Source organism: Danio rerio, chromosome 4 (assembly GCF_052040795.2).
Source record: "Danio rerio strain M-AB ecotype USA chromosome 4, GRCz13ab, whole genome shotgun sequence".
NCBI classification, from domain to species: Eukaryota; Metazoa; Chordata; class Actinopteri; order Cypriniformes; family Danionidae; genus Danio; species Danio rerio.
Window position 1 is genome coordinate 38,060,129 of NC_141024.2, and position 13,021 is coordinate 38,073,149.

The 13,021-nt window shown below is 40.6% G+C and overlaps 1 protein-coding gene and 1 long non-coding RNA gene across 2 annotated transcripts in view; both read right to left on the reverse strand.

Moving 5' to 3' along the window:
* LOC137491105 (uncharacterized) overlaps positions 1–13,021 on the reverse strand; it is a 698,540-nt gene that overhangs the window by 351,431 nt on the left and 334,088 nt on the right. The gene's annotated exons all lie outside the window — the stretch shown is intronic.
* LOC101883188 (uncharacterized) lies at positions 431–8,967 on the reverse strand. Its single transcript, NR_200081.1, has 11 exons — positions 8,796–8,967; positions 7,243–7,555; positions 6,715–7,081; positions 6,136–6,600; positions 5,687–6,049; positions 5,336–5,526; positions 4,915–5,251; positions 3,683–4,307; positions 2,960–3,458; positions 2,005–2,474; positions 431–1,883 (listed from the first exon to the last, which is right to left on the reverse strand). It is a non-coding gene; the product is annotated as an uncharacterized LOC101883188 (long non-coding RNA).

Sequence of the window (13,021 nt, forward strand, 5' to 3'; positions counted from 1 at the left end):
CAGTTTATTTAAATAAAGCAGTGATTTTATTAGTTTTAACCATGTTAATTATTCATTCAATTTTTTATTTAAATAAAACAGGAAATTACTATGAAATTCCTGTCCTTGAGCCATTATTTTAAAAAACAAAATTTGATGATATAATATTATTTGAATTAAATGTATAAGAACAAAGACTAGTGTCCTGTATAAGCTACAGTAAATATATTTGTCAGTTTAAATATTTAACATAAAAATTAAATGTAACACTGCAGTTATATATAATATTATGTATATATGTTTATTGTAAAGGTTTATGACTTAGTTCCCTTTTAAAATAAAAATAGCATAACATTCTTTATGAGGGAAGTACAGATTTGTTTTGTTTTAATATGTTTGTAGCTCGTTTTTATATAATGCGGTTTGTAAAAGATCTGACAAATTCCTTTAAATTGTGAAACATTTGGAATTTATTTTTAAGAACTTACAAAAAGTATTGCTTGCAAGTAAATACAATATATGTAATAAAATATTAAATATATAAAAACAATAAACTCTTAAATATTAAATACAAAAATGTACTAAACTTGAATAAAATATAGAACAGATGCATGAAATTGCAAACAGTAATAATGTCGTTATATACATATTTACACTGTAGAAAAAACAAACAATCAAACAAACAATAACACACACAAATTTGTAACCACAAAAAACTATATATATACATGAAATGTACATTATCAAAAGAGTGTTTGAGTTCACTTCAGTGTGTCCACAACAGCCATGAAGTCTTCATAACTGCTGAACACTCTGTTTTCCAGTCCTTTGGAGGTAGACATCATTTTCACAACACAAAAGTTTTTCTTTTTGTATTTTTTATGCCCCTGAGTAGGCTGGTTACAGAGTGTGCAAATAGGCAAGTGGTGAACCCGAGACAGCTTTGCACCAACTTCACTTAGAGTGTCTGTTTTTTTTCTTTTATACACACAGGACCTGGACCAGAATGCAGGGGTGTCAGGCTGGCTGTAGGTGTTGGCGGAGGTAGCTGGGGCCTCTGGTGTATCTGTGGTGGTTGTTGGAGTTCTGGGCAGAGGTTTGAATATGGTTGATAATGCTTTCTGCTGGGGTAATGGGGTTGTATTGTGTTTTGTGGGGGATGGAGTTTTTGGAGCTGGCGCCGTAATGTCTGATCTACTCTTTAAGATCTTGGTGCCTGCTGTGCTGGGGATTTGCTTGTACTCCATTTCTGGGTAAGCAGGAGGAGGGAGAACCGACGGCTGACACTCTGCTGGAGGTAACTCTTCCGAGGAGACCGATGTGGTCTTTAATATAACTAAGGATGGCATCTTTGTTGCCTGCAGGTTGACCAGCCTCTCTTGGCGACGGATAAAATCTCGGACAGTCTTTGAATTAATTTTTGGTAGAGGAATCCCCATCTTGCTCAAAACCGGATCCTCCACCAAAATGCAGTGTTGGATTTTTCCATAAGCCTTTAGGATGGATGATTTTTCAGGGCTTGATCGGCTGGAACCTTGAGGTAACCCCAGCCACAGAAGTTTCACCAGCGTGTACATTAGCCGGTTATGAAGAGCACTGATGTCTTGTTGAGCTGGCGCATAGCGTTGGGCCATCTTCACTTTCTGAACTATGGCAGCTTCAACAAGATCATCTCTCTTCGTCCGGCAGTACAGTGTGTTGCCCCAGTGCGTCCTGTACAGCTGGTGAAACCTCTGTGGCTGCTTGTCGTGGTCCTCCACAGAATTCCATGCATCTATGATTTCATTCCTCTGGTCTGTCGTCAGGCTCAGCTTGGTTTCAGAGAAACCGATCTCCACCAGAAGAGAGCAGAATCTCTCCAGCTGCTGAAATCCTGGTAGGGGGTTGGAGCTGCAGGCATCCTCCTGATGAAAGGCACAATAATCACATAGTAAGTTTAAATGATTGCATATATTGTCTGGCTTCTTTTTTTAAATAATTAAGAGTAACAAAGTGATGCATTTGGACAAAGAGAAAAAGACTTACAAAGGCCGGAGGGTGAGCTGTGGTGGTTTCATTGGTGGTAAGAGTTATGTGGGCTGGGGCAACACCCAGCCCATCATCATTTGCCTCTGGGTCACTCTGGTAAGCCTCGTCATCCTCATCTGGTTCAGCCTGGTCTGGCTGAACCACCTCTTGCTCTGGACTTGGTCCATCATTTGAGAGATCAGCGAGGGAGAAGTTGGCACCAGATTCACCCGTGCTCTGGCTGAAGAGGTACTCCAAACCAAGCAGCTCGTTTGATGCCACAGCAGAAGGGGCACGGAAATTCTCCTCCACGGTTTCTCCAAACAACAGCTGGCAGCGGGTGTTGAGACGCTGGATTAGAGGTGCGGAGTAGGTTCTGTGCACTCGCCCTTTGCCACCATACACTGCATCAGAACTGCGGTCTGAGTTCCAGCGTGCAATCCCACTAATCAGGTACACCTGGAATGGACGTGCCGCACAGTGGGGACCTTGAAATGACAGAAAAGAACATTAAAATCATGTCATGGCCACACATACAGTAAAGGTGACTTATTTTAAAACAACGATGACATGGTGAAAAAATTTGAGAAAGCCAAGCCACCTTCATTTACAGCTGAAATAAGCACACCACAAAAAGCATGATTGCTTGCAAAGCAGGATGAGTATGCCAGGTGAGTATACAACACATATGGCTGGAACAGGTGAGCAGATGAGTACATTAAATGAGTATGCTACACTTCAGCTGGAGCATGTGAGTATATCAGGTGAGTATGCTACACTTCAGCTGGAGCAGGTGAGTATATCAGGTGAGTATGCTACACTTCAGCTGGAGCAGGTGAGCAGGTGAATATGTTAAAGGTGAGTAAGCCAGTGAGTATATCAGGTTGATAGGTGAGGCAGAGGTGAGCAGGTAATGATTAGCCCAGAGGATGTGCAGGGAAGCCTCTAAAAACTACAAAGCACACGAACTTACTTGAAGAATCCTTTACAGGAACAAGAAGGGATCTAAGACTGATTTAGTTGACCAGACGATGACACTGAGTGTCCGTGTGGAGCGTGACCTTGGTGTGTCCGTAACAATAAAGAGTAAGTGCAGTCACAGCATTTTATACATGTACAAAGTTGCACTTTTTTCTCCAACTCAATGCAATAAACAGTATGAAGTATAGAACACCTTCAAGGGATATTATAGGTGAACAAACTGTATGATTGGTTTCCTTAACCAGCTAAGTATAGTATTCAAGATATGGACTGAATAACTGAAAGCATATTGCTTAACACACCTGGTATCATGTGAGGCAGAAATTTGTGAAATCCCTCCAGACTGTTGCTTCCACGAAGACACTTGTAGTAAGGCACATCAACCCCATTGATGCTGGTGCTGCGAGCCACTCTGTACATGCTCATCTCCGGAGGATCCTGCATGCACTCCAGGTGCCGTTGCTGGGCCTCCCACATACTATCTATTGCTTCTGTTAGGTAATAATAATGTATGTATGAGTCAACATGTCACATTATAAATATATATTTAAAAAATCTTATATACAGTTATAAACAGTATTATATACAGTATTTATGCTAATAGTGTTGTACTTTATAGACCAATATACAGATGATGACTTTTTTGTGTACTTCATATACTTTGTGCTGTTTTCATTACTGTAAGTACTAATAAAATTTTTACAGGCTTATGTACCTGTTGACTTGAAGAGACTGACTCCACTCTCGTCCAGCCCAGCAGGACCCTTGAGCTCATCGATGGCGATCTGCACAAGTCGAAAGGTCTCCTGAGCTCCAAGAGTGACTCTCCGAACATGGTGCTTTAGCCGTTCACTTGAAACATACAGTCGCACCATATCTTCATCTGTCACTCTGTTAAAAGCTGTCGGATCCTTGGCTCTGACAGCCTTGATGAGCAACTCCAAGTCTGCGCGGTTGTAGGCCATCACCGCTCCTGCAAGGGCAGACTTGAACACTGCATACTTGGAGTGGCTGTCTGTGCGGATGGCAGCATCAAAGCGATGGATCCAATGGAAAATGTCCAAACGGACAACCATACCACCATCCACCCATGTCTTGAACAATGACTCCAAAGCTGTCGGGCCCTGTGCACGACAACAGCCACGGTCAACGTACAGGATCTTAGGGACAGGCTGATTGGCCAGCTGGAATCTGTCCATAACTCCCTGACACATGGGCTTCAGGCACTCAGTGGACTCCTCGCATGTAAGAATAAATGAGACTATTTGTGAGTACTCATTGCCAATGCTGGTGAACCACTCCGCTGTGCCTTTACCCTCCCCAGACAGCTTCTTGACCACCTGCAAGACATGAGAAACTCAGTTAGCCTAGATATTATTATCTGTAAATTAATCTCTGTATACTGCTAATTATATACCTTTATTTAAAAATCTGCATATGTTTAAAATAGACTGATTATGAATGTTTGAATATGTTATTCTGTCCTGTAGTTCTAAATCTGAATGATTTTACCTCCAAAAATCTTAGGGACTGGCAGCCTTAAAATCAATCTGCTGTGTCTTTAATATTACATAACCACCCCCGGGGTCGCAAAAAAAGGTAAGGCTGATAGCTTTTTATTTGCATTTTGTTGTTTTCATGTAACTGTTTTTTTCTTCTGTAGGTTATGGATAAAACATGGTAAATCTAGTAGTTTAATAAAAATTAATTTGATTTTTGGAAGAACATAAGCGACCCCCCCTCCACCATTGTCTTATGATCCCCCGGGGTGTCCCGACCCCTACTTTAAGAACCACTGGCCTAAATGAACAGTGACAAAACCTGTCATTCTACTCTATATGTTTTTGTTAACCACTCAAGTGTCATGCAGGTGTTGGAACAACATAATTGTAAGTTAATGAAAAAAATATATAAATTTTTAACAATGTTCTATATTGCTGTATTTACCTTTTTAGTGGAGTCCATTTTCAGCACTGTGCCAAAAGTGGACAGAATCTGGCTTCTGTAGTCCTGCACATTTTCGGCCTCAGCGAGAAGGAAGGCGTGGCGAAGCAGGTGAGCAGAAGGCATCTCTCTTTGAGGAGGTGGAGCCTCAAACTGGTGTCTAAAGGCTGACACAATCGCTCCGGGTTTTACCAGGGTCATCAGGAGGGTTGTGTACAGGTCCTTTCTGTGGAGATAATCCTCCACGTGGTTTTCCTGAACCTGCCGCCACACTTTTATCATAGTGTTCCCTTCGGTGCGATCCCGCAGAAGCCGGATCACACTCTTGTCTACACCACGCCTATAAAGTGTGATAATCAGTGTGTGATAAAACAGATGCTATTGTGGTAAATGTTAAATATATGCCACCTGTCAGTTTACTTACCTGTGTGTTAAAATCGCAGGGAACATGGCTTGGTGAGCCTCACTGAGCTGACAAAGGATTTCAGGATGCCATGCCAACCAACGACCCACCTTGGCACCAGCACCTTTCCTGCCTTCCTTTGTGCATGGCCCACAGCACAGGACCTCAGTCAGCATCGTGTACCAGTTGGCTACATCACAGATGTAACGAACCTGTAACATGATAAACCATTGTGTAATTTGAACTGTGTATGAATTTACATTTGTTGAAAATTGTCATTTAAAAAAGTACAATATGTTGCACTAATTGCAACTAAATATGATGCAGTGCACTAATTGCTGTAAAAATCATACAAAATGTAAACAGACAAACCTTGGTGTGGTATCCTGACTTGTAGAGGTGCACCTTGTTTCCACTACCCACACAGTCTTTACCACGGGGACACTTCAGTGAATATCTCCACACCCCAACTGGTCTCCAGACAAAGATGCGGCCCCGAAAGAACAGGTTTGGAGATGGCACAGTCCCGCTGAGGTAGCCTGGAGGTTCAGGGGGGTAAAACCACATTCTGTCCGACTTCATTACCCGCCTTCTCTTCAGCACACCTGTACTGTCCTGGTAGACCTGAATGTTGGTGAAGAGCCCTCTTTCTGTGTCATCCTTCACCCACGAGAGGTCAGCTGGTGAAATGCCATTAGGGTTTTCCCACAAGCGCACCCAACCCTCAAGTTCAACCTGCAATACATGTGAACAAAGATTATCTTACTGCTTTAATAACAATTCACTTTTCATTTGTGCACTTAACATGAATATTTACTTACAGAAGAGTCACTCATGGGTGAGGACATTGGCTCCTTGTGTTTGGTGGTGGAGGATGTGGAGGCAGACATGGAAGCAGTGGCTGATGTGAAAGCAGATGTTGAAGCCGTAGCTGTGTTGGCAGCCATGGCAAAGGTGAAAACAGTAGCAGTGGTGGCAGCCGTGTAAGAAGTGGAAGCCGTAGCAGTGGTGGCAGCCGTGTAAGAGGTAGAAGCCGTAGCTGAGGTGGCAGCAGTGTAAGAGGTGGAAGCAGTAGCAGAGGTGAAAGCCATGGAGGTGGTGGCAGCCATGGCAGAGGTGAAAGCCATGGAGGTGGTGGCAGCCATAGCAGAGGTTAAAGCCATATCGGTGGTGGAAGCTGTGGCAGCCTTGGCAGAGGTAGAAGCAGATGTTGATGTTGATGTGGTTCTTGATGATGGCACTTTTGACCTCGACCATGAAGGAACATCAGCTGTAGATTTTAAATTCTGTGTAAAAAAAAAATAAAACATTAAAATGTAAATTTAATCCAAAATGTTGTACATACAAATAAAAATAAGAAGTGACATAACATTTTATGTTTTGTATTCCATAAGACTTACCTGGTCCTTTTTGTCATATATGTATTTTCTAAACCGCTTCATCTGCACACTGCTGATGTGTGTAACAGGAGTGTGCAGCCAGCGGGTGACAGAGTTATGTGCCCTGAGAATTAGGTCTTTCTGATTGCTGCTAAAATCTTCAGGCCTGTCCATCAAGGCAGCACGCTGGCTGTACAGCTCCCACATCTCCTGAAATGTGTAGTTTTCAAACCCTTTCTGCCCGTAGATGCCACGGTTGACGTTAGCTTCCAGGGTTACTGACAGCTGAGGGAAGCTCTCTGCATATTCTGCCAAGCAGTCCTTTATCCAGCCATTGTGGATCTTTTTGGGTTGCTTGGCCAGTTCCTCCCTGTGCTTATCGATCACACTGCAAACACATTTGAACAATTGCACAGCAAATAAATAGCAAAATAAACTAGACTGAAAACATCTGTATAAATATAGACATTATATTTAATATAAAGTTAACTATATTATCTAATTTTAGTAGTTCTTAAATTTATAAAACACAAAATGGCATGTGCTTACAACTTCATGTAGCCCACATCGTTTTCTGCCAGCCAGTGGAATGGGGCGTTGGCATACTGGCCAAAAGGTAGCACCAGCTTTCCCAAACACTGCTGCCGTGATGGAGCCAAAGTTCCTTCAGCTCGAAGGAGCCTTTCTGCATGATTAAATGCAGCATGTTCGTTCAGGAGCTGTGCCGGTGGGAGAGCAAAGCTAAGCTTTCTCTCCCTGTACAAACGGGCCTCCTTTGACGCCTGTAAAATGGCTTGCTGACGGTCCAGAGGAGCAGATGGATTTACAATCCGGAGTGTCGGCAATGCCATCTCGGAGGTCTCTGGAAAAAAACACATATATTGGATGGGTTTTAAGCCTTATGAATGATATCATGCAGTCATAAATATATTTAGAAATTTATGATAACACATTATTAACATTATTAAACATAAATGCATGCTTTAAACAATATAATGCTTGACTTGAATGATATAATGTTGTAATCTCAAGCTAAAAGGCATCAAAGTAAACATGAATGGTTGATTACATCAAAACATGAATGGTTAATTAATGTAAGCACATGTCTTAATGTTTACATAAATATTTAATGGAATAAATGACTACAAGGTGGTATCGCTTTTTTTTAATGCTGTCTGTCATGTTTATAAATGTTTTCAGAGAAATAAATGTGCCCATTTATGTGCTGATCGTTGCAGTTAGGATGATTTCACATTATTGCAACATATTAATAATATAATAAAATGATATAATGCTGTAATTACTAGCTACATGCTATAAAGATTTATTAACATAGACGGAGCTCACATGTTAATGTTTACATAGGTATTTATTACTAAAAATCACAGGGCTGAATAAGCTTTTTAAAAATGCTGCCTATCATGTTTATAAACATTTTTAGTGGTTCAAAGGTGTTTATGTATGTGCTCTCATTAAAGATATGACTATTTCCCATTATAAAAACATTAATAACATTAAACATTTGAATAGAACGTTATAATCACCAGCTAAAGGCCATGAATAGTATATTTAGGTATACTTGTCTTGACTTTTACATGAATATTTACTGTTATATTTGATTTACATAAATGCATACATCGATATCAGCTTTTGTTAAATGTTTTGTCATGTTTACAGCATCAGTGACGATGAAACAAGTGTTTTCATATATTCGTTGTGTTTATAAATATTGTGTTAAACGTAAATTCACTTTTAGACAGCATACAAAAGCATATTGTGTCCGAGACATTGTTGTTTTGTCATTTATGTTTGTTTTTGTCAATCGGGGACATGATGAACGTTACGGTGGAACAGGATAAACAGTACGTCGCACCGAATGTCTAAATACACGTTAAAACACCGGTTTACTGTACATACTGTAACTTGTCACGATCCGAAAATTAATCTTTATCAATCAACAACAATACTGCGTCGCAATAGAACACCAATTGCAAGTTTTTCAAGCTTGATAAACACAATTAGACTGTTTACAACAGCAAAATTAATCTTTATGTCTGCTTAGTCAATGATTTGAGTAGTAAAATCAACAGATGTGGACTCACCTTCAAAGCAACGCCGTTGTATGCTGGTTGTAGGTTATTTGAGCTGAAGAAATCCAGTGTTTATGCATTTACATTTGTTTAAAACAGAAAATGCGACAAACTAAAGTTTGAATCCTTTGATTGCGGCGAGAAGAGCGAAAGGATGACGCCCCCTTGCAGCGATTGGACGGCTGGATTCACAATCCGCTGTTTTCATTGGTCGCAGACAGTAGACAATATCTACGGTCACCGTACACATTGCACGACTGTAGAAAGAACCTCTGCGAATTCCCCAAATGTGGGAATCTCGACTGCATAATTTCTGGTAGTGGGGGACTGCGTTCGCGCTCTCCCCTGAGCACAGTGGTTCAAGACAGAGTTCAGGCGGTAGCGTGGGACCCGGCTGGAGCGTCGCTCCCCTCTCTTCCTCGTCCTTTGCCAAGCCTCTTTTGCTCCAGTAGTGGAAGGCCTGCCCACCCGTCGCTAGAAGAGTCTGTTCAGACGCCGAAAAACTACTCGAAAGGTCCCCCCTCAAAGCGGTTTGACCAGGTGAAGGAACACGCAAAGAGAGCCCCCGGTGGCTTTTGTCCGCCAAGCGAGTGTGCCCTGTGGAACGTCAGGATTTTATTTGCCGGCCTGCCGCTGTTACTGACGGAACGAATGCAGACCGTGTGAAAGGTCATCATTTTATCTGCCATTAAGTAAGCGAACGCTTCTGCTCGGATCAGAGGTAACTTTGTTTCAAGAACTGCAATCTTGTGCAGACGTCTGTGGCGTTTTGGGCAGAGGGACGGTTCTAAACCAATCTGAACCAGAGGCAATTTCGCAGCCAGCCGTCGGTGGTTTCCCGTCTCAGGAATGTAAGGTGCCTGCAGCGGGAGGTTGTTCCGTTAGCGCTTCCGCTTTCGTCAGTGAAGTTCTTTTGCGGAACGTTTGTAGATCCCGTCGTGTTCTTCAAGCTATGTCGTTTGAGCACTGTGCTGATAGGCTGACGTAAGAAAACAGGACACGAAATATACAAGGCGAGAGTGCAAAGCACGGAGCTCTAGGCAAAGGCGGTCCGAACCGCAGCAAAGCAGGAGGTCGACATGTCCAAATAGACCAAATCAGAAACTAAGCAGAGAAAAACGGCATCTGTAGAGGAAGAAAACAGATGGAGGAAAAGAAAGAAAGAACAGGAGGATCCCCTCCCCCCATAGAGGGTCTGTTATCCCCAGATCGAGTGCGTCCAGTGGAATCCATGTGTTGGCAGCCCCAACTGATGACAAAACACGAAGCAAGCATCTGGAGGAAGCTCAAACTCTTCATGCGTTGCCACAGTTACTAGCGAGTGGTTTGCAAGCACAGGCACGTCTGCTGCAAGTACAGCGCCGTCAGGAGACAGGGGTTGCTGGCCCATTCCCCCAATAGTATGATCCTGCACAACTGGAGTAGCTGCACTCTCAGGACCGCATGTTTAGGACCGCATTTTTAGGACCCTAGTTTTTTTGCAGAAGCACCACCTACCGGATTGGATGACAAAGTGAAACTGCATTTCTAGGACCCGTTTTGGAACTGCGCCACCTACCGAATTGGATTATATAGCGGAAACTTTCAGGCACTTTTATTACAGAGGTTAAAGTGTAAAACGCCTGCTTTAAGTAACAATTTTAAAATAAAACAAATGAATTTACACCTAAAATATAAATGAATAAATAGAGTTGAGTGCCTTAAAAGTCTTAAATTCCTTGAAAAATACTGTATATTGATGAACCCCATTACATTGAACAAATTAGCTCAGTATTAAGGAAAATAAATTGAAATCAAATGGGTTCAGCATTTGCAGTTACTAATTTAAAACCAGGTTGTAAAGGTTTTAGAGAGACAAGACGCAAGAATGATTCAAGAATGTACATTTATATAAATATCCACACTTTTTTTTTTATTAATGCAATTCAACCACAAAATTGACCCCACTGTTTATTCAGTTGCTGCATTCAGACTGGCTGTAGACTTTAGCTCCTGTGAATGAGAGTGAAGAAGAAAGTTCAAGTATATATATATACACACATATACATACATATATACATACATATAAATACACACACACATACACACACAAACATATGTATATATATATATATATATATATATATATATATATATATATATATATATATATATATATATATATACATACACACTGGGGTAAATAAGTATTCAACAAGTTCCCATTATTCTCAGAAAACATATTTCTAAAGGTGCTATTGACCTGAAAACCAAAGAAAAAAAATATATGAACAGAAAACAAATCTAATTACTTTACAAATTGTTATCAACATCTGGTGAAAATTTCAAGTCAACAGCACCTTTATAAATATGTTTTCTGAGAAAAATGGAAACGTGTTGAATATTCAATTCAATTTTAATTAATTTCATCTTTATTTCTAAAGCACTTTTACAATGTAGATTGTGTCAAAACAGCTTAATATTTATTAAATTCAGTTCAGTTTAGTGTGGTTTAGTATTCACTGCTGAAAATCCAAACACTAAAAAAAAGCAAATCCATCGATGCACAGTTCCACAAGTCCTAAACCAAGCAAGCCAATGGCAACAGTGGAGGAACAAAACTTTACCAATTGATGAAAGGGAAGGAATAAACCTTGAGAGAAACTAGGCTCAGTTGGGCACAACCATTTCTCTTCTGGCCACACTTCACATGCAGAGCTGCAGTCTAGGCGCTGGAGGCAAACACTGGGCGTCCATCGTAGAGAAGCTGCAGGTGTGAGTAGGTCACCAGCTGGTTTTCAGGCTGGACCACAGGGTCAATGTGGGCACTCATCTGTCACTGGGGTCTTTCATTAATCAGTCTCATGCTCTCCACTTCTCCATGACCACCACAGCATCTGCTCATGATATGGTCTGTTTCAGGATTATGGATACATTTAGAAGTCCTCTATGGTGGCATCATCTCTTCACAGGTTACGATCTCTAGAGGCCTCTGGATGAATATCCCCAGGTGGAAATAGGGAACAAGGAAAATAATTAGCGCAGCTGCTGTTCATAGTGTATTTAAACAAGAGATATTAAATATCAAGACAAAAATGAAGTGCTAAGAGATAAAATAGCAGTTATATGAATAAACATGAAACGCACATGATTATTTATAACAAAATGTCTGGTTAAGACAGCAAGAGTGTTCCCTCCAAGTGGTTTGTCAATCCCACTCACCCGCATAGAGCACATAGGGCAGCACAGTGGTTAGCACCGTCGCTTCACAGCAAGAAGGTTGCTGGTTCAAGCCCCGCCTGGGCCAGTGGTCATTTCTGTGTGGAGTTTGCATGTTCTCCCCATGTTCAAGTGTATGAGTGTAAATGGGTGTTTCCCAGTACTGGGTTGCAGCTGGAAGGGCATCCGCTGTGTAAAACATATGCTGGATAAGTTGGCAGTTCCTTCTGCTGTGGCAACCCCTGATAAATAAAGGGACTAAGCCGAAAAAGAAAATGAATGAATATATATATTCTTGAATATGTAAAACAATGTATATGAACTCAAAAGGTTAATCAATTGTTAAGAAATAAAATTCAGATTAATATTTAATATAAGAGGTATAATAACAAACATTTGCTTTACAGTGTAAGCTATAATATATATATATATATATATATATATATATATATATATATATATATATATATATATATATATATATATATATATATATATTTATTTATTTATTTCTGGCTTAAGCGTATGCACTGTTGGGAGAACCAAACAGGAAACTTTACTCCCAACTCCATATTTTTAAGTTTATAAGAGCAATACCCACCTATTGAATGGTCTCCCTTCTTTCGTCAGTTGTTTGTAAATCTGTCTGTTAAATTATTTTACTTCACTGAAATAGAGAACAATCACTGTTGAGTTAACATATATACCAGTAACAAAAAGGCTCTTTGAGCATTGTGCCAAAATTAACCATATTCTGACCTGTAATGATAATCTTTACCAGAAAGAAAGACCTGCTCAGCATTATCCAAAGACCAGCTCCTCAAGACACCCAGAGGATGTACGATGGCCTATGAAAAAAAAAATCATTTAAATATGAACTAAAATACTACCACAGAACAGCAAATCATTTTACATGGATTCATAAATGAGTAGCACCCAGCATGCAGTTTATATACTTATTTGGCCAGACATTCCTCTGGAAAATGAACACCACAGATAAGCTGCACTTCATCATAGATATGCTATAAACTCAAGAACAC